The sequence below is a fragment of the Mustela nivalis genome (assembly GCF_964662115.1).
Source record: "Mustela nivalis genome assembly, chromosome: 12".
NCBI lineage: Eukaryota > Metazoa > Chordata > Mammalia > Carnivora > Mustelidae > Mustela > Mustela nivalis.
In genome coordinates, this window is record NC_139031.1 from 4,144,741 (window position 1) to 4,171,572 (window position 26,832).

Consider the following 26,832-nt stretch of genomic DNA (forward strand, 5'->3'; position numbering starts at 1 on the left):
GGTGTTGAAAATGTACCTGAGATTTATGTTATTCGGGTGCAGTAAGATGACAGGTGGGTTGTTTATTACAGCTCCCAAAAGAAGAGGGCCTACTGTGCCCTGCAAGGCCCCACAGAGACGCACCAAGGGAGATGGGGGGAACATGGCAGCAAGCTTTTTCCTGGGTTCACAGGAAGGAATGGGTAAGGCAGAGTAGACAAGCTGAACAAGTGTAGGACTGGATGGTGTAACTAATTCAGGTATAGGGAACCCCAGTCATCTGACACCTAGCCAGGGGGGTGTGGGACAGTGGGAATGTGAGCTTGCGACATGACAGATAAAGAAGTGGTTAGGGTTGCGGGCCTGGTTCGTGCTTACAAGCAGGTTGTTTACTTTCTCTAGGAATTAGCTAGCCCTGGGAGGGATAGTCTCTCCAGGATTAACAAGTCCCCAAGATACCAAAGCATCATAAAGTACAGAAAATAAGAAACATAATTCATACAATAGGACAGTAGGTACCTACACTTGGAGTGGAGGCCCAGCAAAGTCCTCCATGTTGATAATGCAGAGGAGAGCAGAGTACCAAAGAGGTGACCACCAACCACACAAAGATGGGGAGGGAGAGGCAGGAACAAGGTCAGCCCCATCTCAGTGTGCCTGGAGTGGCGAGTATAGACAGGGCAGCAGTGGATGGAGCCAGACTGGCAGGCTCTGGAGGCCATGGCCACTGGATTTTATTCTAACTGCAACAGGAAGGCATTAGAGGGGTGTACAGGGAGCAATGTGGCTGATTTGCATTTTTAAAAGGTCACCCTGACTGCAGGAGGAGAATGGATTGAATGTGGACACTCGTGGGAAGCAGCAAGATCCGGTAGGAGGCAGTGTGCTACAGCATCACTTGGGAGATACAAAGAGCCATCCCCTGCTTTGTTATCTAATCCTGACACCTTGTCCTACCAACACTTTACATGACTTAGCTCCAACATGGCCTTCAGCAAAGACATTATTCATTGATCACTTTTCCCCATAAATCTAAACATTTCCAGTTCTCAAAATGATCCTCACTTTTCTTGCCCATTTGCTACTGCTGACACAAAAAAAGATCCCAGGAATTTCAATCATTTAGCTAAAAACTACCTATGCATTGTCCAGTATATATGCCCAAGTATGGACAACATGGAAAATGCAAGTAAAGTGTAGTTTAACCTTGGCCAGACCAAACTAGGAGATCACAGAGTCTCCATCCAGCTTGCAAACACTGTAGTAATCCTCCGTAATTCACTCTGCGAGTGGTCAGTGGGTGCCCTCCAATGCACAAGGAAGGACAGTCTATAGGACTGCTTCTCATTTGCCTGGGAGAACCAAGGGTCAGTTTGTTATCTGGTGGAGAGAAGCAAGTTTCCTGCCCACAAAATCCACTGCTGTCGTGGCGGTGGTGGGGATGGGGTGTGGGGGGTGGGGCAGGTAGTAGAGAGCCAAGGGGCAGAGAGAGAGCATCCTTGTCCGACCTTGCCATTCTGTGGACTGCCCTCACCGTTGCCCATGCTCTGGCCCAGCCATGTCTGCTCAGCGCCCAGGTGGACGCCTGTCTCCCTAGCCAGCCTCTCTTGGAAGCCTGGGCTCTCAGACCAGCCATTTGCATCACTTAACATCCTCCACTGTCTGTCCCCTCGGGGGCCTGGGAAATGTCTGTGGGTTCAGAATAAAACATGTGAACCATTCCCAGACAGGCAAAAACTCCAATCCAAATCAATGAGCTGGTCATTGTCAGAAAAGGCCAGAGCACTTGGTGGGGGGCGGGGGCAGGGTACAGTTTAACAGCTGGTGTAAACAAATGGGTTTTGATATGCAGTGACCCCGGGTCAGGACACCAGTTGAGGGGACTGCTTGAATCACAGAATTACAGGTGGCACTAAGGGGACAAGCCCCAGTGATGGCAGTATTGACCGCGGGCTTCGTGCTTTTCAGGCTTGCCTTGCCTATTCTCCCCGAAGGCCTCGAGGGGAAGGCCTACAGCCAGTAGTCTTGGTCCCTAAAAGCTTCAGAGAAACCCTCTTTAATAGATTTGCTGCTGTATGGCTGTGTGTACCTGCACTGTGGGTGTCCTGTGCTTAAAAGACACAGAGCATGCTGGAGGGGAGGGGGGTAGGAGAGATGGGGTGGCGGGGTGACGGACATGGGGGAGGGTATGTGCTATGGGCAGTGCTGTGAATTGTGTAAGACTGATGAACCACAGACCTGTACTCCTGAAACAAATAATACATGATATGTTAATAAAAAAAAATTAAAAAGACACAGAGCAGACTCCTGCAGGCAGGAAGGTGAGCCGCCATGCCTCCTCTCAGGGGCGGGCTGTGTACTTGTACGCACTCCACTCGCTCTTGACAGGCTTCAAATCGAGCCTAGCACCCGCCTCATAGGTGCTGATTCAGATTCAGGGGAACCAGATGAAAGTCTCAGAGAAGTAGCTCTGGGAGGACCAGCAACACAAAGGAGCTTGACAAGTGTTTGTTGCGGAGCTAGTCATTCTCTGCCTCCCTGTCTCCTGGAAGTTTCACGGAGCCATTTGATTGAACTTTTGCCCAGCTTCTCCTCGGCATCTGCATGTTTCTTGCAAACTAGCAAAAATTAATATTCATTGAGAAGCCATTACATGTTAAGCATCATTTCTGGTCTTTCTACATTCTTACTTGATCCCTCAAACAACCCTGTGATGTAGGTACTCTATCTCCCATGGAAACACACACACACACACACATTTAAGTAAGTTATTGAGGGCCCACAGCTGGTGTGGTGGGACAAGACTCCACCTCAGATCCATCTCTAAATCTCATATTCTTTTTTTTTAAGATTTTATTTATTTATTTGACAGAGAGAGAGAAATCAAAAGTAGGCAGAGAGGCAGGTTGGGGGTGGTAAGCAGGCTCCCTGCTGGGCAGCGAGGCTGATGCAGGACTTGATCCCAGGACCCTGAGATCATGATCTAAGTCGAAGGCAGAGGCTTAACCCACTGAGCCACCCAGGTGCCCCTAAACCTCATATTCTGTTCATTGTGTGACATTAAACCTCATATTGTAGTCATTGTGTGACTATCTCCCAACCCACCGCTGACCTTGGTCCTGAATTTGGCTCAGAGCCTGGATTCATCCACTCCTTCCAGGGTCCTCTCTCTCCTCTAGGTAGACAGCACGTTTTTGCTTTTGGCCTAATTAAGAGAGAACTGTTAGACACGTTGATGGTTATATCTGATGTTCTCTTACGAAAGACGGGACATCTTGCACGCAGCAGTGACATGCCACAGCTGTGAGTCTGCAGAACCCCAGAAAAACAGGGGTCGCACAAGCAATGAATGCCTTCTCATGGATCCCCAGGCTCCCCGGGATGTGATATGGTCCAAGAGTGGAGTCTTCCTTGTAGCCCATTAGCCTCATGGGCAAGGATGTTCCTGAACGGCATCTATGAGGACAGAGTCAAAATTTCAACTTTGGAAGTAGAAGTATCATTTTTGGGAAATCTGCATGCTCTTAACAGTTCCAACACGTAAAACCAGGGGGCCAACTTCCACCATGTCTATTCCTTCACAGCTGTAGGAAGCCAATATGTACTATATCTGAGTGGCCGTTTCCCTGCTTTCTCAGTTGTCGAGGATGAATATCTGCATTTACAAACTGGCTAGCATGTGCGTCAAGAAGATGCAGGAATTTGAACCCCGCTGACAACCTGTGTTATCAGAGGGGCTATTCCGTGCAAACATTTTGCTTTCCTGTGCGTAGAGTCAGAATATGTTCTTAGAGAACCTCTAACCCAAATCCCTCATTTCTAGAGATGAGGGAATACAATTACAGACAATCATGAAGTGAAATAAAAGTCGAAGTTAGGTATTATTTACAACTCATGAGGAAATTCTTCTGTCTTCCAGAGAGGAACAGCTGGCTGGCTGCAGTTTTCACAGCCCTTCTGAGGAGCGGAGAGAGGAAGTTGTGCACGTGGTAAAGGTAAGTCCATTCTGAATTTTCATCCAGTGTGAAAGGAAAATAGAACTTTGCCTTGAAAGTGATTTATAAATCAACAAGTAGAAGGAATCAAAAACACCTCAAGAGCAACATAGCTCTGTGTACGTATTGCAAAAATTACCTTTGAATGACTGATTGATACCTGATTGACTTTTTCATTACTAAAGTTAGAAGAAATACTATATTACTATATATATTATATTCATTTACCTACTTGCTTTGCCAGTTCCAAAAGGGAATATTTTAAGTTGCCAGTAGCACATCTTGATTTTGACCCTTGTTTGTCTGGATCCCACCAAGTAGTTCCTTCCCAGTTTCTGGAAGAGGCAGCTCATATGTTCCCCATCCTTAAAAATACAGCCAGGTGACTACCCGGGAGAAGGAGCTGTCCATGAACTTCTGGCAGGGGGCTCTTTTCGAACTTACATTGTCGTATCTTCATGGTGAATCAGCGTCTCTTCTCTGCTGGTCTCTGTAGCGTCTTCAATGGCCAGGGGCCATTCTTACATCCTTTGGCATCTCTGGTGCCTGGCACACTGTCTGGCCACAATCCTCCACATCCCACCTCTGTCCAGTACTCGGAAGCCATCCACCTGTCCTGAACCCAGGACCTGGGCAGAGGCGCAACATCCCACTAAGAGATGGGGTTGGAGGGGGAGGGAATCTAATTCTCTAGAGAGTTCCAAAACGACTTATTTCCTGCCTCTTCTGTCTAGATAAAGTTAGTTTTGGTTCAGAGTGACAAGCTGGACAGAATAAAGAGTGAAATGCATGACAGAGTGGTTGCCGAGCGTACTGTTACCACTGCCGCTCGGTGGAGTCCCTGAGCTTCCTGGTGAACGGTTGCTAATGGAATGTTGTTATATTGCTGAAAAATCCTCTAATTACAATAATTTAATACACTCTGCTAAATGAAACCATGTTGGAGTCATATCAGCCTCCAGCAGAGCTGTCTTCTGCAGAGAAAGCCATTAGCAATTTGAGTGGTTTGCTTTCATTCGGTCTGTATTGGGGGCGGATACCCCTTTTTAAGACATTATTTTTCCTTAAAATGAGGCTTTCAAAAATGTGCTTCCCGACCACTAATTTCTTTTAGTGAACACAGAAATTATTCATCTTCAACTTCCTCCTCACAGCCTCCTCCTAACTCTGAGACGACGGAAGAGGTGAGAAGGGGTCTTCTTTGTACGGCATTTTCCACAGAAACCTCCTCCCTGGCCCCCTCTACCAGCAACCGGTGGTCTGTGAAGCAGGCCTAATAGCACCTGTCCAAGGGCTTCCTGCCTCTTGTTCCCCCACCCCACCCCCCGAATTCCATGCCTTAGGAAGAGTTGACCCGGATGCCAAGGTTTTGGGGGTGACCTCATCTTGGAGCAATGGAGAGCGTGTAGGGAATGGAATTTCTCCACTGAGTGCCTTCTGAAAACAGACTGGTTCTGGCTACAGTCCTCCTCATCCTTGGAGCTCACGCGGGCTCCTCCGAGTGGGTTCCCTGTTGTGTCTTTTCTTAGTCCAGAGTCTCATCTGCGAACTGAAGCCCTTTGATTGTTTTCTTCTGTATTTGTCATCCACGGTGTCAGGGCACGAGTGAACGTCAAAGCCGTCAATGGCCATGAGTCAGTGAAAAATCCCTCTCGGTTGCCACAGAGAGACCTGGGATGGAAAGAACTCACACTTCCAAGCTGAGATGCAGGTTTCGGTATTGACTTGACCAACCTTGGAGCCAGCTGCGGATGACTCCGGAAGCGCTCGTGAGTTCACTTTCTGCTGCAGCCTGTCCCCACACGCCCTCAGAACTTGAACTCTGTCCTGGAAAAGTAGGAAGGAAGAAGCCCACACTGATATGCAATTTCTATCACCCTGATGGAATGGTGCTTCAAATCAGAGCTTAAACTTCAAAAAATAAGTTACATTTCCTCACCTGAATTGTAAATCAAAATGTGAACCCAGAATACGTGGAAGCTTCTCTAGAAGGTGCAGGAAAGCTTGATAGCCGTGACCTGGTAAAAAGTTCTACTAGTAGAACCAGGTCCCCTGGAAACAGTGGCTATAACCCAAGATGGACAGCCAGACTCGCTGAGATCATGGCTGGCTTGCACAATCAAGTGACAGAGCAGACAGTGCTTCAGGGTGTGTCTGGGCCCATGGAACAAGGAGATCCAGAGCTCAACGTGACGGCTCATTTTCTGCATCGGCGTAGCTAAACTCTCGTAGTCCCCAGTTGCTTGGCCAAACGTTAGTCTATATGTTGCCAAGAGGGTATTCTGTACATGTGATTGACATCTACAAGCCATTGACTTTAATTACCCTCCTAATGTGGGTGGGCCTTGTCCAATCAGTTGATAGCCCTAAGAGCAAAAACTGATGACTGCTGGAAAAAAAGGAATTCTATCTCAAGACTATAACACAGATGTCCTACCTGAGTTTTCAGCCTGATAACCTGCCTTTCAGATTGCAGACTTGCCATCTCCCATAATCACATGAACCAACTGTTTCAAAACTTACGAATAATACATTTTTAACTTGCCAGTATTTTACAACAAAGCAGCAATTCCTTAAAACTTCTCTCTCTCTCTCTCTCTCTCTCTATATATATATATATATATATATATGTGCACACAGAGATATACCCTATTTGTTCTTTTTCACCAGATAATCCTGAATGATACACCCAGGAGACACCATAGAGACCAATACTTAAATCGGAGGGTGGAACAGAAATGACGAGGAATCTCAGAAACCCTCATGGATGCAGGCGTCTTGTGAGCACAGCGTAACTTCCCCTGCTCCAGACAGGGCCCCGAGGCAGCAGAGACTGTGGCGGCAGAAGGCCATTGAGGGTGGTGTTAGGAATGAGCCTTCAGCTCTCTTTCTGGGCTGATGACACAGCATACCCAAACTAATTAATGCTTGCCCTCAAACTGGATATAATCCTGTTGAAAAGAAAGGGGAGCCCAGAAACTGGGGTGATTGCCAGAACAAGGACTTAGATACAAATTAAGTTCAGATATTTTCTAAGTCTGGGGTCTGAGACTTATATTTACTATACATATCTATGGTTTTTAACCACAAACTGTATTTCCCAATGTAAGTATAACCTAATTCCCCATACACGCTCTATTTGTTGCCATTGATAACAAAAAACTCCAGGGGTATAGCTTAAGAGAGACACTGCATAATGACCAAAGGAACAGATCCCCCCTCCAGGAACGCCCTTGCTCCCCAGCCAGGCATAATCACATGTCTTGCTCTAATTCTGGCCTCTCACTTTTCTGACAGTATAATCTGAATTCTTGAACTTGTGTCACTCAGTGTGCTAGCTGGCATTGTGGTCTGACCTCGCACATTCTCCAGCCAGTGTTCCTGGAGCCACAGTACCGCAAGCTGCCTTAGCAGAAACTCTTTGAACTTGATCTTTGGACAAGTTGACTATAGCATCTACCAGCCCGACCTCATGCCATCCGTCAACCCCACCCTGGTCCCTGTCCTGCAGGACACAGACAGACAAGACTTTGTAAAGTAAGCTCCTGCCCACAGATATACAAAGAACAGGTAGAATAATCCAAGACTGAAGAAAGCAAAGTAAAAGATGGGATTTCCACATTCCACATCAAGCTAGATGAACATATCATCGTTGCTAAGGTACCAACTTAGATATTTATTCAGAGATAGCGAAAGAAATAATTTTCAGTTTCAAAGCAATGGAGAGAGTTGATATGAATAATACATTTTTGTCTGTGCCAATATTTTAAAACAAAGCAGCAGTATCTTATTTGCTCAAATCTGTCTGTGTTTTATATTACATTTGAGCATGAGTGTTTTAGTAGAAGTTCATTTGAAATGTGAAATTGTTTATGCTCCTGATGCAAATTCAAAACAATCTGCCATCTATAGATTTGCCATTGTAATGGATTTTTAAACACATTTATTATCACAGAATCATTGCAGAGAAGAGAGATCACAAATGTCGCACAAGTGTGCTTCTCTTCATGACATTTCCCAAGGAGATTTCTCTTGCAGGGACTGAAGGTCTATGAGCAGTTCCAATCCCCTGAAGAGACCAGGCTCAGACAAAGGAAAGAGAGACTCTAGCTCAAAGCCAAACACTCGTTTGCTTCACCTCTGCTTCAAAGGTTTCCCAGACAACACTTAAATGAAAAGGAAACATACCAGGATCAGGAGCCCAAGAACAAATCTAGAATTCTAAGTGGTTAAATCCCAGTGGTGTTTCCAAACCACTCTCCAGAATGGTCACGTGTCCCACATTGTGTCCAAGGATCCCAGGGAGCTCTGTTTGTACCAGTGGTTGGGAGAAAAGTCCTGTGGACATTCAGGGTCCGGTCATCTTGCCACACTAGTGAAGTTTTATGTGTCCAACAGTCTGGTGCAAATCAAAATATACCCTCCTCCGTAAAAGACAGGTCGTTGCACCCTGTATCTATCACATGCCACAAGAAAGCATGGTGCTTGGTATGCTTCTTCCGCGGCCCTCTAATTCAACTGCTGTTTGGGTAGAACCATGTTCTGATGTCTGACAAAGGCTATTTCCGAAGTCCAGTTCGAAGTGTGTTCTAAAGCAGAGGTTTCTGCCACAAACCCAGTTGCCCTCCCCACTGAGCCACCTGCCTTGCGTATCCAAGTCACAGGGAGCACCAAAAGCTGACAAGTCTCCGGCAAACCCCACTCGGAGAGCCTCGGCACAGACCCCTAGTGAGCCAGAGTAAGACTATGTGTCCTACTGAGTAAAAGTTCCCGATTTGCAAAGCAATGCCCAGCTTTTAGCAGAGACTGTGTGCTTGACCAATCCTGGGGCACTCTGGAGTGGGTATCGCCCATCATGGGAGCCTGTGTGGTGCCATAGAGGCTGAGTCTCTGCAGCCTGCCTCCCTCAGCATAGGAGTGACTCCAGGAAAAGTGACATAGTAAGGCAATTCTCTGCAGTGTGGGCAGGACCTACAGGGGCTGACTGGGGAGTCCGCTCACTGACTACACCCCCCACAGCTGGGCAAAATGTTCTTTTTTGAAGGGGGATCTGGGCAAGAATCTCCATGCATAGAACTGTCCCCCTGAAGAGGTGATTCCTTTATCATTAGGAAGTGTTCTTGCCTTTGATAATACTCCATGCCCCAAAGTCTAATTTGTCTGGTATTCACGTTGCCATTGCGGCCATGTTAGTCTGCTTTGGCTGACATGACAAAATACCGTAAGACTGAGTGGCTTCAACCACAGAAACCTATTCTCTCACATTTCAGAGGCTGAAAGTCCCAGATCAATATGCTGGCAGGGTTGGTCTCTAGTTAGAACTCTCCCCATGGCTTATACACTGCCACCATCTTGCTATGTCCTTACATGGCTTTTCCTCAGTACATGTCTAGAGAGAGGGTCCTGGAATCTCTTCATCTTTTTATAAGAATGCAAGTCCTAGAGAATTAGGGTCCCATCCTTGTGACCTCACTTAACCTTAATTACCTCCTTAAAAGCCCCACCTCCAAACGCAGTCACACTGAGGATGGGGCTTCAACATACAAATTTGAGGGGAACATAATTTGGTCCACAACATCAGCTTCCGTATGATTAATATTTGCATGATATATCCACCTTTGTCTTTTTACTTTTAACCAATCTTTTTTTCATGTTTAAAATGGATCTATTTTTAACTTTTTGAGGAACCTCCACACTGTTTTCCAGAGTGGCTGCACCAACTTGCATTCCCACCAACAGTGTAAGAGGGTTCCCCTTTCTCCACATCCTCACCAACACATGTTGTTTCCTGTCTTGTTAATTTTTGCCATTCTAACTGATGTAAGGTAGTATCTCAGTGTGGCTTTGATTTGAATTTCCCTAATGGCTAATGATGTTTAACATTTTTCATGTGTCTGTTAGCCATTTGCATGTCTTCCTTGGAAAAGTATCTGTTCATGTCTTCTGCCCATTTTTTGCCAGTATGAAGGTTCCTCAAAAAGTTAAAAATAGAGCTACCCTATGACCCAGCAATTGCATTACTGAGTATTTACCCCAAATATACAGATGTAGTGAAAAGAAGGGGCATAGGCACCCCACTGTTCATAGCAGCAAGGGCCACAATCACCAAACTGTGGAAAGAGCCAATGCCCTTCAACAGATGAATGGATAAGGAAGATGTGGTCCATATACACTATGGAGTATTATGCCTCCATCAGAAAGGATGAATACGCAACTTTTGTAGCAACATGGACGGGACTGGAAGAGATTATGCTGAGTGAAATAAGTCAGAGAGAGTCAATTATCATGTGGTGTCACTTATTTGTGGAACATATGGAATAGCATGGAGGACATTAGAAGGAATGGAAAAATGAAGGGGGGAGATCAGAGCGGGAGATGAACCATGAGAGACTGTGGACTCCAGGAAACAATCTGAGGGTTTTAGAGGGGAGGGGGCACGGGGGATGGGTGAGCCTGGTGGTGGGTACTAAGAAGAGCACGGATTGCATGGAGCACTGCGTGTGTGCATAAACAATGTATCATGGGACACTGCATGGTGACTAACATAACATAAGAAAAAAATAAAATAAAACAAGATGGATCTCTCTCAAATGGCATTTACACAGTCTTGCTGTTCTTCTTAGTATCTAAGTTCTTCTCCATTTAATTGGAGAATCTTGTGTCTTTCTATCCCATGCAGTTGTTGCTTCGGTCGGGAGAAGTCTCCTGTTGCCGGGTGCTTTCCATTGGCCTCACCCGTTCTTTCCTTTTCCCCACATTCCTTCCTTCCACTAGGCTTGTTAGCTGGGTTTGTTTTTGTTGTTTTTTTCTTTTTTTAGTACTCCTAAATCCATGTGATTACCTTTATTCGTTTTGGGGTTTTTTTGTTTTGCTTTTTTTTTTAAGTTCTTCAGATTTCCCAACTTGGCACAGGGGGTCAAGGCTTCAGGCTACAGGCCAGCCGAGAGAAAGGGGGTGACCCAGGGCAAGGTGACTACACAGCTGACCACGCCACGGGGTGGACAGGAGCCACCTGTCAGAGCAACGACACATGCAGGAGACGCATCCTTGAGTCTCGGGAGGGATCTGGGCAGCACACATATGTGGAATGTTGTGGGTGCAATCTTGGTTGCTTTAAACTATTCGTTGTCTTTTGAGAATATTGAGGTTTGTTTCACCGGGTAATTAGTTTACTTAAAAATCATCCTGGTCCTTTTGAAGTTCTGAGTCCATGGAGACTGGTGAACGCACTGGTTAGCACAGGACAGCCCCGCTCCCCAGCAAGGAATAATCAGTCCCAAAATGTCAGTAGAGCCAAGACTGAGAAACTCTGGCCAGCAGTGGGCGTTAGGCCGTGGCTAATTAAATCCTCCTCCCAAACCATGGCCTTCCTTGGTGTGTCAGCTGGGTACCCGAAGTGTTCAGCATGGCCCATCCACTCTGACCGGTCAGAACTGTGATGTCTCCCAGGCCTGTGAGAAGGCCAGTGTGCCACAGAGATCACGGGTCACTGGGAGTTGGCTTCTCTCAACAACGTGGACTCTGGCCCCAGGAAAATGCAGCTTGGATTCAGACAGGTGACTCTTTGCAGATTCCCAGAAGTCTCCTCCTAAACAGGTGTATCCTCGCCCACACCTCACCTTGCCAAACCCCTCTCCAGCTGCCCCAAGCCCCCGATCGGTCTGAACGCAGTAAGCCCGATGTGCTCTCTGCCTTCCCCTCCCTAAGTCATGGTCCAGAAGCCCACGAGGCAGAAAGCGAGGCGATTGCAAAGCTCGCCTTGGCTTTTCCTTCTCTCTTAGGTCACAAGCCCTTGCTGTCTATTGTCACATCTGGAAACACTCATTGAATACATTGTGTCCAGCTTCACAGCAAGCAGGAAAGTTTAGTCCGGTCCCTGAGACTTCAGCACGACCAGAAGCCAAGTCTCCAAGTCAGGTTTGGTGAATCTCCTTCTTCTTTTCGTCTCTTGCTTCCCCACTGCACACTTCCCCTTCACCCAACTGCGGGGTTATCAGTGTGTATGTGTGTGCATGTGTGATGTGTGTTTTCTGTAGACAAACATCAGTAAATCTCTCGTGAATAACGAAAACCTGCTCTTGTCACTAAATACAATTCACCGGTCCCCAAATCATAAATAGCAGTCTGGCTTGGGTGCCTGGTGGCTCAGTCATGAATCCTCAGCCTTCGGCTCAGGTCACGATCCCAGGGTCCTGAGATCAAGCCCCACATTGGGGGTGGTCAGCAGAAAGCCTGCTTCTCTCTCTCCCATTCCCCCTGCCTGTGTTCCCTCTCTTGCTATGTTTCTGTCGAATAAATAAATAAAATATATTTTTTAAAAAAAGAAATGTCTCAATCTTGCCACCTTAATATTTTTATTTCATTTAAAAAGTAGGTCTGCACTCATGGAGCCTGCCTTGCTGCCCAAAACGGGCCAACCCCCTGACCCCGCTGCCCGAGACTCTGAATTGTCATGGCATTTTTTTAAACATCAGGTTTGGTCTGTATTCAACACAGGTCCATGCCAGGCACCCCCGACAACCCCTCCCACTGCAGAGGAAATGCCCGCACCCATGGCTAGTGTCCCTGCTCCCCCACACCCGGGATGGAGACATTTGAACGGATCGCTCCACCTGTGGCCTCCCGGGACAATGGACACACACTCCTGGAATTCTAGCAAATGGTTCGCATGTCATGTGAGAGTCACTAGATTGTGCGCCCATCCCTAAAACTCACATTAACCACCTTCTTCAGCTTTTATCCCAGTTCTTTCTGCTTGAGCAGTTTCACATGCCTCGCATGTGCAAGATCTCCCATGGCATTTTCTTGTTCATATACAGAACATACACAGCCTTCGTCACAGCACGGTCGGAACTCCTTCCTGGGTGTGGCATGCTACACTTCTGACGTTTCGGTTAACTCTTCCAACCATCACTGCATTTTTCAGACCGTTTCATCTTCCACTGATTTCCATCAGCTCTAGCCGCTGGTGCTCTTTGAGGAAGCCCATCTTACAGAGATGGAACCGATCGCTGGGAGTCGGTCAGGGAGTATCTGGAGAGGACACGCCCACACGGGGTTGGGAGACGCGGCCATGGGAACGTGTGGACACTGGTGGGCGGCCAGCTTCCCCTTTGGCAAACTGCCTTCCTCCCCCTGGAACAGACCCAGAGCTGCCGAGTCAAACACACCCTCGATAACATCCTGCCACGTGCCTGACCCTCAGGGTGACGCCAGGAAACCCAACTGCTGAAACTCGGCCATGGTGCCTCCCAACAAGCACATATCATCTCCGTGTGCCAGGTGAGCACAAGAATGATAAAAAATGATTTGATGACTTCAAATGAGATCTAGAAGTCCAAGATTCAAAGCAACCCATTTTCTTGAAAGAAGATGAATTGTATCCACTTTGGGTTGAATAATAGGAGAACAAAATAGCTTCATGAGCCCAATGTTCTTCTCTATTCATGGTAGAGCTTCTATTTACAGTTCCTCCTTATTTGGATTATACTGCCCACAGTTCCAACGGGACATGAAATCCTGTCTCTAATAGGCAAGGGCAGCTTTAACAGGGCAGCCGAGGAGCCCCAGGTGTCTGTTGCTTCCCATGGTCGCTCTCCTCAGGTGTCACTGCCGTGCTGATGATCACAGCAGGGGGGGGACTGTCGGGCCCTTCATCTGCCGGCTTGTTCAGCCCAAACCCCTGCATATTTGTTTCTCTAAACTCAATTATTTTGCAGGCTCATATTATATTGAATTACACATCTCACAATATTCGAAATGGCTCATTGGTTCTGGGAATTACATGCCCCTAATTGCATCACAAAAATGCTGACACCCGGCAGAATGGGAATGAAACACGGCACCCCATGCCGTGGTCTCTAGAATGCAGTGCAAGATGGCATATTTAAACATTGCTACAGTGCCGGTCAAGTGCAAAATGTATGGGAGCAAATGCTATTAGGTATAATAATGATTTGTATTGACGCCACTCACTTCTCTGCAGGGCTTTACTGTAAACCTCAGCGCCTTTGGGGTAGCGTCCTATCTCAGTTTAAAGGACTCACTCGGTTGTTCTTTCAAAGGCACCTAACCATTTCCAAACAACCATTTTGACACTGACAGTAGATTACTAAGGAACAGCCCTGACTTCCTATAATAGGCACCATGGTAGGCCACCCAAGTTCTCCTTTGGGGTAGCAGAACTGTTCCCCCAGCAGCTGAGCCTACTGACTGGCCTCCTGGGCTGTCACCCTCTCCAAAACTGTCCTCAGATGAAGGCAGCTCCTTCACTCCGGGTCATGGCACCAGAGGAAGGGGAAGCCCATACCTAATGACCGCCTGACGTGGAAGGAGACCACCAGGCACTGTGTGTCCGGCTTCAGAGCCCCTGCCAGCACAGCCAGCTGGGCTGTGTGCAGCTCATCAGTGCCAACTCGGCTCCTGTCAGTCCTCCTTCCTGGGCTGTTGATTTGGAAGTGCTCCCTGGTCAACTTCCTGCACCCAGTCTGCATGTCCGAGTGTGCCTGGCACCTTTATCCCTTCTCCCTCGAGTTCAAACTCCTCAGCCTGGCTGCTGAGCCCTCCAAGCTCTAGCCCCACTTTTCCCAAATGTCAGTGATTAAAAAGGTCTGACTTCTCACGCTCCCCCATTCAGGCTATATTCATTTATGCTTGGGTCTTTTCATTCTTTTCCAACATGGTGCATTTTGTGCCCTAAATGTTCATGGCTAACCGTAAGACTGATCAACTCAACAAAGACAGACTGCTCAGAGGCCCCTTGGAAACTGATATAAACCAGAATGGAACACGTAAGGTGGCAGCCCGTTTTGATGGGAGAAGAAAAAACGATCTATTGCTGGGACCACTCCTCGGAGAGAGACTCAGGTGCTGCAGGAATATCACGGTGATGATCCGGGATCCGGCTCCGAGCGACATGGAACCAACCAATCAAAAGAAAACCAGAGGGAAAAGGAAAGATGAGAAAGGAGCGAAGATGGGACTATACCAGAGGAGAGGAAAAAACAACTCCACGTAGGCAACAACACTCACCCCAAAATGCCCAGGCCAGTGCCCTCTCCCCTCTGGGCCAGCTCTTGAGAAACACCAGGGGTCCACAAGCTTGAGGAATTTTCCAGGTCTGACGTCTGGTGATGGGTTCACCTTGTGTGGGATGGAGGGCGGCAGAGTTGAGGGTAGGGACTGAGATACTTTTACAGCCTTACACCCTGCTAAGCTCTCAAGTCCACCCTGGCCTCAGAGGCTGGCGGCTTGGTCAAGATCGCAAAGTTAATGACAGCCAATCAGATCTGCCTTTCCCCGCATCATAGGCTGTCTGAGCGATCACCAGGCTGAAACCTACCAGCGCTGTCAGCATGACGGAGGCACCAGAAACCACAATTTAAATTAAGGATTAAATCCGTGATGGTGACATTTCGGGCCACCTGCGGAATTTTAGTTCACATTAAACAAATGCAAATCCTTCATAATCCTTTTTAAAAAATACTTAAAACTGATTTTTCACTCTAACAAAAGCCGAGTTTCCAAAATCAATGAATATAATTCAACACTCTCATCTTAATGACATTTTCTGGAGTATGGCTCATTCTTTCAGATCATTTTCCCGGGGCCTGAAACCTTTAGCACAGGGCTGAGCTAGCACAGGAGAGGCATTGGGGGCTGTCTGGATCTAAGGAAAATTCTATGCAAAATAATCACTGAGCAATGTTACAGAATAGCTCATTTTCAGCCAACACAACAAACGCTGTGAACACATTAAAATATTAAAATATCGAATGCACCGTGAAGTGGACAAATAAGGTTGTCATGCAGAATTTGTAATTTCCATTGTGAGCTCCAGCATGTCACATGAAGTTGGAAGTCCCGCTGCCACTTACAACAAAGGGAAGCAGCCCAGTAAGAAGAACTCATCCACAGACTCGCCGATTTCTGTAATGGATATTTTTAGGACGTGGCTCCTTGAAAACCACCGTAAAGAGCACGTAAGGTTTATTGACAACACTGTATAACAGGATTTTCCGAGGCCCTTATAAAAAAAAAAAAATGATGCCTGTACCCTCCCCAGACATACTTTATAGACTCAACAGGGGCAGAGCTGGAATCTGCTTTTCATCAGCTTCTCCAGATGAACCTGTTGAAGAGCCAAACTTGAGAAGCCCATCCCTAAGCATAGTCCTAAGCTTGGAAAGCAGTCCTTCTCCTGTCTTAGTAAGGTTTTCCTGTCCTAGGAACTCTGGGAATTCTGCCTCCACACCAATCCTGGTATTTATCCAAGCCCTAAGATACATCCTGACGTGCACCCACTCACCAAAATTCCCTACAAGTGAAAGTACTGAAGACGATTTTGCCAACGAGAAGGTCTCCACTTGGATGCCATCCTACATGCGGAAGCTGTGTGGTCGCATTGCTAGGAGGCTGCGTGCAATTAATGATAGTTCGTGCAGGACGGGGGCTCACAGCAATATCAAGGGCTACTCCCTTTTGTAAAAGTGGGGGGAAAAATTACCTGATAATTCAATCACCGTCTGGTTTGTAAATGAAATTTATAAAACAAAATTCTTAAGAGTTGTTTTTGTAAAAAAGATTTTCTATATTTATTTAAGAAAGAGAGAGAGACAGCATGAGAGCATGAGCGAGATAATGGGAGGGGCAGGGAGGGCAGAGGGAGAGGGAGGAGCAGGCTCCCCGCTGAGCAAGGAGCCCGCTGTGGGGCTCGATCGCAGGAGCCGAAGGTAGACACTTAACCCACTGAGCCACCCAGGTGCCCCAGAGTCAGTGTTAACCATTTTGATTTTTATAACAACTAGTAGAGCACACTACTTTAAGGGGAAACAGAGAAGAAATGATTCTCCAGCTCTGCTGAGTGATTGGGGCTGCCCTTCTTGGTGAATACAGCCACATATTTTTGCAATGCTCGGCTGTCAATAAATTACCTTTTTTAAAAAATTCTCCTCACAAAGACTTTATTCCATGATATGAGGCGGAATTTACTTGTGTAGTCCGCTCTCTTCAACAGCGCGAGAGCCAAGCAAGCATCTTTTAACTATTTCAAAAGTTACAGAAATGAGAGACAAAAGCCTCTCTTAAACATTACAAGATCAGAAAGTTCATTGGCTCTCTTCAAACTTTGCTCCCAATTGTGTATAAATCCTCAGCAATGCGCTCTCTCTTGCTCGCTCGCGCACTCTCTCTCTCTCAGAGCATCTGCTTTCTGGCAGAAAGGCACAGGTGGGAAGGAGGAAATCTTAGACCTGAGAACAGTGACACCCTCTGGCCATGGATTCCCAAGAAATGCTAAACTGAAAAGGAAGGGCTGCCCCTGTGTGTGCTGCGTTTATGGCCAGAAGAACGCGAGCAGGAGCTAGGGAGGGACCCGGGACCCACACGCCTGCCACCAGAGACGCCCCAGTGCCGTATCTCCCCCTCAATCCTGCCCGCAGGCTTTGCTTCTGCCTCCGATTAGCATTCAAGTCCTGCTGCTTTCTCTCTCTGTTTCCTTTAAGTTAAAAGGCAGACACCGTTCAACGTGTCCATAAAAGACCCCGGTACGCCATGGGCATTCCTGCTTTGACCACAGTTTTCTCTAATTCTACGTCCACCTTGAATGCGGGAGACTTTGACGGACATTGCAGGGGAGTCTGATGACAGCGTAGGTGACTGTCCTCCTCATGCAGGCTCCTGTTGGATGCCCAGATTCGCATACTGGGATTCAGAATTTCCAATTCCAGGTCCCCCGTTCTGATCCTAGGGAGTACCTGTACTGGGGCTCATTCTTCCCAATGTCCCAAGCCCGGGTTCCCCTGGCCCTGTCGTGGTCAATATTCCTCACAGTCACCGTTGTCTGAGCTGCAGTTTCTTCTCACAATTGTATTCATTATCCTTTCTCTCCCAGAGATGTCCACAGTTCAGACCTTAACATGAAGCATCCACTGGGTTTTTCCAGTCTTACATGTCATCCCTGTGAAAGGAGCTAGTCTCCTCCTCTCCCAGGTACATGGGATACGGCGGGGGTGGACATGGGGGACAGGCAGTCGGTCTGCTTTGTAAAGAAGTAGGGCAGACCTCCAGCTTCATCCTAGGAGTTCATAATCACAAGGCGGCTCCCTGGGCCCTAAAACAGTCTATCTTCTCTCTGACTTTGCAAAACTCTACAAGAAAGGACAGGTCCTTTCCTTAAAATTCAGATACTGAGGATCTCAGCTTGCACATACAGCACCATCAGAAGAATTAGGCAAAGATGCTCCGTTAGAGCAAAAACTTACAGAAGGCATCCCCATTTTCTGGAACAGTCCACAAGGACTCAGGACTTGCGAAGCAGAGGGTGGTCTGAATTCAGCCCTGTTGCTCCATTGGCCAGATGCTGTCATTTGGGGCACAGCCTGTCCACCAGCGTAGTGGCCCCACGAAGAAGAGACACTGGCTTAGACCCAGGCCTCTTGAAAGCAGGGCTTGAGAGCATGAAAGGAAGAGCAAGATAAAAGGGCGGGTCCTGTCTGAGAGAAGAAGGAGACACACCGGAGAAGGGACCAAGGGAGAATCAAAAGATAAACACAAACTTTCTTTAAAAAAAAAAAAAATTAGAGACTCTTAATCTCACAAAACAAACTGAGGGTTGGGGGATGGGGAGAGGGTGGGTGATGGACCCTGGGGAGGGCATGTGCTACGGTGCGTGCTGTGAAGTGTGTAAACCTGGCGACTCACAGACCTGTACCCCTGGGACTAATAATGCATTATATGTTAATAAAAGAATACAAAAAAATTTTAATGATTTTATTTACTTATTTATCGTCAGAGAGACAGTTAGAGAAGAGAGAGCAAAAGCAGGGGGAGCGGCAGGCAGAGGGAGAAGCGGGCTCCCTGATGAGCAAGGAGCCTGATGCGGGATTTGATCCCAGGACCCTGGGATCATGACCTGAGCTGAAGGCAGCTGCTTAACCGACTGAGCCACTCAGGCGCCCCCAAACATGAACTTCCATCTGCTGAATAATTTCATATCTGGAGTCTGACTGGGAGAAGTAGGGGTTCCTTCAGGAGACTCGGGTGAATATTTCTTTGTATCCCTGAGATTCCACTGGAAGTATTACCACAGTAAGTCTTCCATAAGCTTTTTGGTTGATAAGAATAAGAGGGGTGACGAGCTGGTTTCCAAGTGCCTAAAGGGTTAGTTAGAGCCACGTTTGGTTAAAAGTTACAGTCCACATGAATATGCTCCAGCAGGCCATTACTTAGCAAATGTGGTTTAACTGGGTCATCAATTCAAATATTCGACGGGAAATAGGCACGCACATACAGTGTCACACGTCAGGGACATAAAGGACACAAACAAATCCTCATGTGTAATCCTTAAATGGCAAAGGGGAAAAAATACACCCCTGCCTCATCAATTACACCGAAGACTGGAGAACACCGAGCATCAGGGTGATTTGGCTCCTTGCTGTGGTGTCTTTGACATACTGGTCTACCATCAACTGTGAGGTAAAGATCAATAGCTAAAATCTCTACAAATAGTGAAGTCTTTAACCATTTGAACAGAATACACACATGACTTAACATTTCAAGGGGCTATATAGTACCGTTATCATAAAACCCCATATAAACTCTGGCTAGACTAAATCTCTCCCTAGGGCACAAATAAAAAACAATAAATTTGTCTCTAGGGTGAGGATTTAAATCTATAACAGGACTACTGGTCCAAAGGCATTTGTTAATAAAAACTCACAAATATTCATGAAGCAAGAGCAGCAGCTCTAACAGTGCCTTTTGTCCTATGGATCAAGAAGGTGTAACAAAAATGCTGCGATCCAAATATTTAAAAGGTAATATTGGGGACTTAGTGTCATACATTGCAAATAAAGATACTAGCGCTAAACCTTCCCATGAAATAAAAATGGTAATTTTCAGCCCACACACCAGTGCAGGAAACAGGGGAAAAAAAAAAAAAAAAGAAAGAAAGAAGAAGAGTTTTATTCAGTACGGTTCAGAGTTGCCGTTAGAGGGAGAATTTTGGCATGGTGATGTGAGGAGCCCAGCGACCGCTGTCCCTGGAAAATCTACCACTTGACTAGTGAAAACTGTTTTGTAAAATAATCACCTTAGATCTCTGGGAATTGTCCTAAGGGAATGGAGAAATATTTGTTTGAGAAAATGGAGGAATATTTGTTTGAGAAAATCTCCTAAATCTGTGTAAGTCTATCACACAGAGCCGGGTGGCCTGGCTCAGGCAGGTGCAGACACCTCGCCCCCAGTCTAGAGCTACGTTTCACTTAGGGATACCACAGGCCCTTGTCATACCCCCAGAATCCCTGGCAGGCATGGCTGAAAGGGTGAGGCTTCATTTCCCTCGCCAGCCCTATCTTATAGGGCAGAATGTCTACCCCAGGGACAGGAGGCTGACAAGACTGAGACCCCAAGTGACCCCATCCCAGCTCATTCATAGGAGGAGGTTGCACACCAGGAAGACAAGCCCAGAAGACCAGGGGCTGCCGCTCAAACCCGGCACCTGCTCACACGGCGGGCGTGCCGTTCCAGAAGAAGAAAGGATTAAGAAAATGGATTAAGCAAGCCAATCAAAAGACAGTTTGTCAAGCTGGATTAAAGAGCAAGACCCAATGATACATTGTCTATAGAAAACACGCTTCGTATTCAGAGATGTACAGGGTTGAAAATAAAAGGATGGGAAAACCTATATAAACAGCATCCATGAGAGGGAGAGAAGTGGCTGCATTAATATCAGACTACGTGTACTTTAAAACAAGAAGTTTTACTAGAATTAATGAAAGACATTTATAATGATAAAAGGGTCTATCCATCAGGAAGTTATAACCATTATAAACATGTATGCACCTAACCAAAAGGCTCAAAACTATGTGAAGCAAAAACTGACAGAATTGAGAGGAGAAATGAAAAATTCAACACTAATAGTTGGAGACTTCAGTGCCCCACTGATAATGACGGGAAGGACATCTATGCTTTTTGTCAGATTCATTCTAGATTCACTGCGCACGTCTTAGTGCATGGTGAGAACTTCCTTAGAGTCCTCAGAGGCACGGCGAAGGTAAAGACGACGGGAAGAGGCCAGTGGGAGTGAGAGACAAGAGCAGAGAGGGAGGGGGTGGGAGAGCCCAGGGGGATGGTAAATTACTTTAAGATAACAACTCTTCCTTATAAACTCACATAACAGGCAGCACACATCTCCCTGGCATTATCAACACAACATGAAACAGTACAATTTCTTTGAGTATAGAGTTGCCAAATAAATACAGGATGTCCCATTCAAATTGAATTCTGGATAAACAGTGAATAGCATAGCACAGGCGTACCAAAAACACACTAAAACGTGTCGTTTACCTGAAACGCACACTTCACTAGGTGTCCTGTGGCATTTTCATTTGTTCATTCTCCCAACTCTACTGGAGAGTCTATCTCGTATGTGAGCTAGCGCTTGCACTCAGCGTAGGGGCCAGCTGTGTGCAGCTGAGTGTAACAGACAACACTAATCTGACAACACACTAACAAACAACACACATCCTGTGTGTGGACAGGATGCTGGGGGAACTACCAAGGAACTGAGGGGTGGAAGGTGGTGGGTAGCATCTTGACCTTATGAAAGTGTCAACCTCAGGAAGTGAACACGTTGTTGGCTCCCTGGAGGGGGAAAAAAAAAGGATCACCAGAATTTTGGTGAAAAGAACAGCTTTTTCAGCTCCGCCTGCCGTTATTACGATGATTGTAAGCACCATGGGAGACACTTGTGGAACATGGGAGATGTTCAGCATATTATTTGAATGGGCACCTGCTGAAGTCAAGGAAGGCTTCATAGAGGAGGAGTTGGTGCCCGACATCAGAGATGACAGGAGAGGAAGTGCACACACCTGGGCAGCAGCAGGCAATGTGGTGGCACCATGTCCATCCGCCCGGCCTGGGAATGGTTAGCAGCCCTTTCACAGAAGGCAAGGCCTGTTCCCATTGTTCTGTGCCACATGCTGCATTTGGAAAGACCGCTGGGGACAGCTGCGTCTATCTCCATAGCACTGAACTAAGGTCACCATTCCTATCACGGCACGCTGTCTGCAGCCACATGCTCCCGACTGGAAAACAAGGGCTCCAAGGGACCATGTAAAGGTTTAAGGTACAGACAATGACCAAAACAGGATTAGCCTGGGTGTATAAGCCCGTCAAAGCTTTCCAGAAGAAAAGTTAGCCTAGGTGAACAAAACCTCTAAATCCTTCGAGCCAGCAATTCCTCCCCCTCTGGGAATCGAGCTTTATAGAAGAATCGTGAACGTGCCTGAAGATTTAGAAACAAGCATGGTCACAGCTCAGTGCTCCCAGTAACAGGCAAGAAATAACCTCAATGTCCAAAAGTGGGGGATTAATTAAAACCAGCCTAAATCGCTTTCACAGAGAACATTTAATACAAGAAATCGGTTTCCAGCAATTCCATCTCCCAGGTAATCGCACAGCGGACGAGTGAGTGATGAGGGTGAGTCAGGCCCCTCCTTGCCCCATCTCAGGCCGACTCTGAAGGACCGGCCCAGAACCAGAGCGCCCTTTGGAATCAGCGAAGGCAGCCAGCGTGGAGCAGAGCGCAGACAACCCGCGTGGGACTGTCACCAGCATGCTAGATCCAGGGAACAGAACTAACTACCAAGATGGCACTAGCTTCATGAAGGAGGACCCAACACCCCGCGGAGGCCTGGCAGACATCGCTACTGTGCTGTCTTAAGGTGGGGCTCAGTGTGGGCCGCTGCTGTCTCCAGGTTGTTGCTGATGTACAGCCGGCAGGATCACCGCAGTAGGCGGTGGTGTAAAGGGTCAAAAGACTCAGAGACCTGGCGTGCTAGGAGGAGCCGCGATGCAGGCAAGAAAACCCACGAGATGCTAACACTGCAGGGGAGGACCCGGAAGACATTTCTTACAGTAAAAAATAGCACAGCGGGGCGCCTGGGGGGCTCAGTGGGTTAAGCCGCTGCCTTCGGCTCAGGTCATGATCCCAGGGTCCCGGGATCGAGCCCCGCATCGGGCTCTCTGCTCAGCAGGGAGCCTGCTTCCTCCTCTCTCTCTGCCTGCCTCTCTGCCTGCTTGTGATCTCTCTCTGTCAAATAAATAAATGAAATCTTTTAAAAAAAAATAGCATAGCATAACATAACATAACATAACTAAAAATACAATAAAATAAAATAACACAAAATAATAATAAAATAAAATAACAAAATGAAATAAAAATATAATACATAAAATAATACAATACAATACAATAAATTAAATTAAAATAATAAAATTGAATAAATTAAATAAATAAAATACAAAAATAAAATAAAATACACGGTGGAAGGGCACCAGGGCAACTGAGGAGTGAGGTAGCGGCTGCCCCCAGAGGCCAGGGCTGCTGGTCGCCGATGCCCGCGGAGCACCAGCCTCCGTATTTGCACTGGGGCTGAGCGGCACCGCCCGTGAGCAGCAGGACAGGCCAATCCCAGTGAGGAGCAGGGTCAGGGCCTCTGGGAGCCCGGCCAGGAGAGAGCTATGGGGATGGGTAGCGGGTGAGGGCACCCCTGGCAGGAATAGGGACGGGCCCCTAAATTCAGTACTCCGCACCCACACAACTGGTGGAAATTAGATGTGGTTGACCGGGAAGTGAACAGCTGCCCAACAAAACACGAGGATCTCTTGCCCTGCTTCCTCACTAAGCCACTTCTCAAACTGGAAACACATTGACTGAAGGAAGGCAGGTCCCGATGGGAAAGGACCTGCAACACCATGGAAAGGACACCCAGGGATAATTCCCCCGGTCCCTCCCCAAAGGGACCACAAGGTCCAAGTTGGCCTAGGTATGTTTGCTATAAATACAACAGGTGACTCAGATCTACTCCATTTGGCTTCACAGATCCACGCTCCACTCTGCCCGCTGCCCCAGAAGTCTGACTTGCACAAATTTCACCGACGGGCTCTCTTACCCTCTGATGTGGTGGGATTCAGGCAAGGGGTCCCCTAGCAAGTGTTCAGAGACAAACAGTCAAGTGCAGACGGGCTATCAGTCTCCTGGCTCCATCCCTGCAAGGCTGCTTGGGTTTGGATACGTCCCCCACCCCACCGCCTCTGATCTTCTACAAGCCGTCTGCCTAAGCGTCTGTTATTCCAGCATCCAGGTTCTAGCAAACGCGCCCTCCCTGCGTCCCTCTGAGGTAAGGGTGGTAAAGGTTTTGCTGCAACTCCCTTTACCCGGCCCCACTTTTATAGCCCCGGTATTAGATTAACCTCAAACTACCGCAAGGTGAGAGTGTCCCTTCTCCTTGGAACCCTGCCTGGTGTCGCAGCCCAGACCACACCTCAGGAAGGAACTTCCACATCCGTGGGGAAAGGCTGAGCCAGCCGCCAAAGCCATCTTGCACAATCACTCCCTGCCTCCCTCCTCTCCTATCCTAAAGTCCTACACACCTTTGTTCATTCTGCAGAAGCAGCACGCCCTAAAGTCCCAATGATTGCAAAGGAAAGTCCTTTTGAGGCAGGATTGATTGGAAGTCATTAATCCAATTGTATATACGAGAATACCAATAACACAATATAAAGCATTACTTTTAATTAACAAAAGCAATTAGCACTAATTAAAAAGCTCTCACATTTGTCAAAGAGCCATTTCACCTTAATTGCTAGGTGTGCTAAATAGGCAATTAAAAACAAATTAAAGTGAAGACCACAGATAAAAGGGAGGCAGGCAAATATGTCTGTGACAGTACACTGCCCTCTGCTTCCAAACACGCACAAGTGCTTTCCGTCCTCATTAGGCCAACGGCTGCCCAGATGCTTCCTGAGACAATCATAAATACATGTCGGGGAAGTGCGCTAAAAATATAGAGTAAGCAGGCTTGAATTCTGACCTGGGAAGATAAAGTGCTTTCTGGAATTTTGTACAATCTACAAATGAGTCCCACTTGGTGTCTCCTCTGCCACCTTCCACAAGGAGCATGGAGGCCATCTCGCGCTCCCAGGGCTTAGACAGAGGTTGTCTCCTCAGACACGCTGTTGTCAACGTTCAGGTGGATGGCAAAGATGTGATGTTAGTAAATACACTCAGTAAAAAAGCTTGGTAAAGGATGTCATACCAGACAGAATTTAAAAGAACAAGTAGAATTTACATCAGTCCTTGAAATCTGTGTCGGAAATGTTTTTGGTAGGAAGAAAGAAGCGAAGGTATTCTAGGCAAATAGAACAGCCCAAACAGAGGCTCCGAACCTTGGAACTGAGATGATTGGTTTTACATGTGTCCCATGTGTTCAGTAATATTATAAGATATGTTGATTGGAGGTATGTCTATTAACTGAGTTGCCCCCATAAGGGAGAAATTGAATATTTTCAATAGGATAAGTCATGCAGTATTCTTGGTAACATGACGCTAATGGGCCCAGCGATGGCTGGCTCTTCTCTGAGCAGCAACAAGAGAAGAATTCTCTAATTCTCCAAGAAGCAACGAGCTTCCAGAGAACAAGCCTGCCCACATTCATTTAAATGTGTGAACATCTGTGAGGTACCGCATCTCCGAAGCCTATGTCTGGGGGAGATGGGACAGTGACAGCAAATTACCAGATTAATGGAAGATAAAGTGCGAGCATACCAAGTTCTTTACACGCCTTACAGAAATAAATCACAGTCAGTACTATTGAGCTGCTGTAACTTCCCTGATGGAAGGGCAAAGTTTGGAGGCATTAAACTCTGTTTCAGTGGCTGATTTTAATGAAAGTGAGAAAATTCAAGACTTCATTATTTTGAAAGCACTAATACTACAAAAGGTCTTGAGTTGATGTTGCCGTCCCAAATGAAAAACCTCTACCCTCGGGGATTTGTGCATCTTTCAGGAGCATTGCAATTAAAAACAAGGGTGAGGCAGATGTGTGGTTGGGGGAAATCACACACACAAAAAATAAAATAAAATGACAGGTATCTTGAGATTTCAAGTCCAGGGCTCAACAGTTTTTACCCTGAATGATGGGACAAACAAAGCCAACGCATTTCCATATCACTTTAATCCTAAGTCAATTTCAATGACCCAGGAAAAACTGAAGAGTAAAAAAAGTACAGGGAGGGGGCGCCTGGGTGGCTCATCGGGTTAAAGCCTCTACCCTCGGCTCAGATCATAATCCCAGGGTCCTGGGATCAAGCCCCGCATTGGGCTCTCTGCTCAGCAGGGAGCCTGCTTCCTCCTCTCTCTCTGCCTGCCTCTCTGCCTATTTGTGATCTCTGTCTGTCAAATAAATAAATAAAATCTCTAAAAAAAAAATTTTTTTAAGTACAGGGAGGAGGGAGTCACACACATCTCTCAAATTGTTCCCAAGCTCTGTTCCTGAGAAGATATATCCATCATTTGCCAAACCCATGGATATTTTTTAGTGGTTGACAAAAGGGAGTAGCTAGAGGTTGGTACCTACACCAAGAGAACATCTAGAAACTTTAGGGGTGTGGGGTTATTGTTTGGGACAGAATGGTGGGGAAAAGTTGATATTAGTGTGAGGGAACCACAGATGTTAGACACTTTGAAATATGCAGGCTAGACCGATCCAATAAGAGTTGTTCTGCCCAAAATACCAATAGCATCCCATTGAGGAAACTGTTAGAGCAGCACTGACTCAATTCAGCCAAGTAAACCTGTGCCCATACACTCTGCTTCCTGCTTGCTTCAGTCTCAGTGAAGACAAAGCCTTATCCTGCAAGAGTGAGAACAGACTAGAGGAAGCCACCTGGTAAGGATGTTGTCTTGCTCACATGACTAACCGTGATGTTCCTCTTTAGCAGAGATTCTAGGAACATAGAAAAGATGAATAAGATTTTATACATCCTCCAATGTAAGCCCAATCATCAAATGGAA

At 46.8% G+C, this 26,832-nt stretch overlaps 1 protein-coding gene and 1 long non-coding RNA gene across 7 annotated transcripts in view; one reads left to right on the forward strand and one right to left on the reverse strand.

The window, feature by feature from the left end:
* The window catches only part of LOC309845441 (uncharacterized protein), a 304,001-nt gene that overhangs the window by 184,385 nt on the left and 92,784 nt on the right, over nucleotides 1–26,832 (reverse strand). The gene's annotated exons all lie outside the window — the stretch shown is intronic.
* On the forward strand, nucleotides 3,905–6,961 carry LOC309845443. Its single transcript, XR_014301300.1, has 3 exons — nucleotides 3,905–3,974; nucleotides 5,573–5,743; nucleotides 6,645–6,961. It is a non-coding gene; the product is annotated as an uncharacterized lncRNA (long non-coding RNA).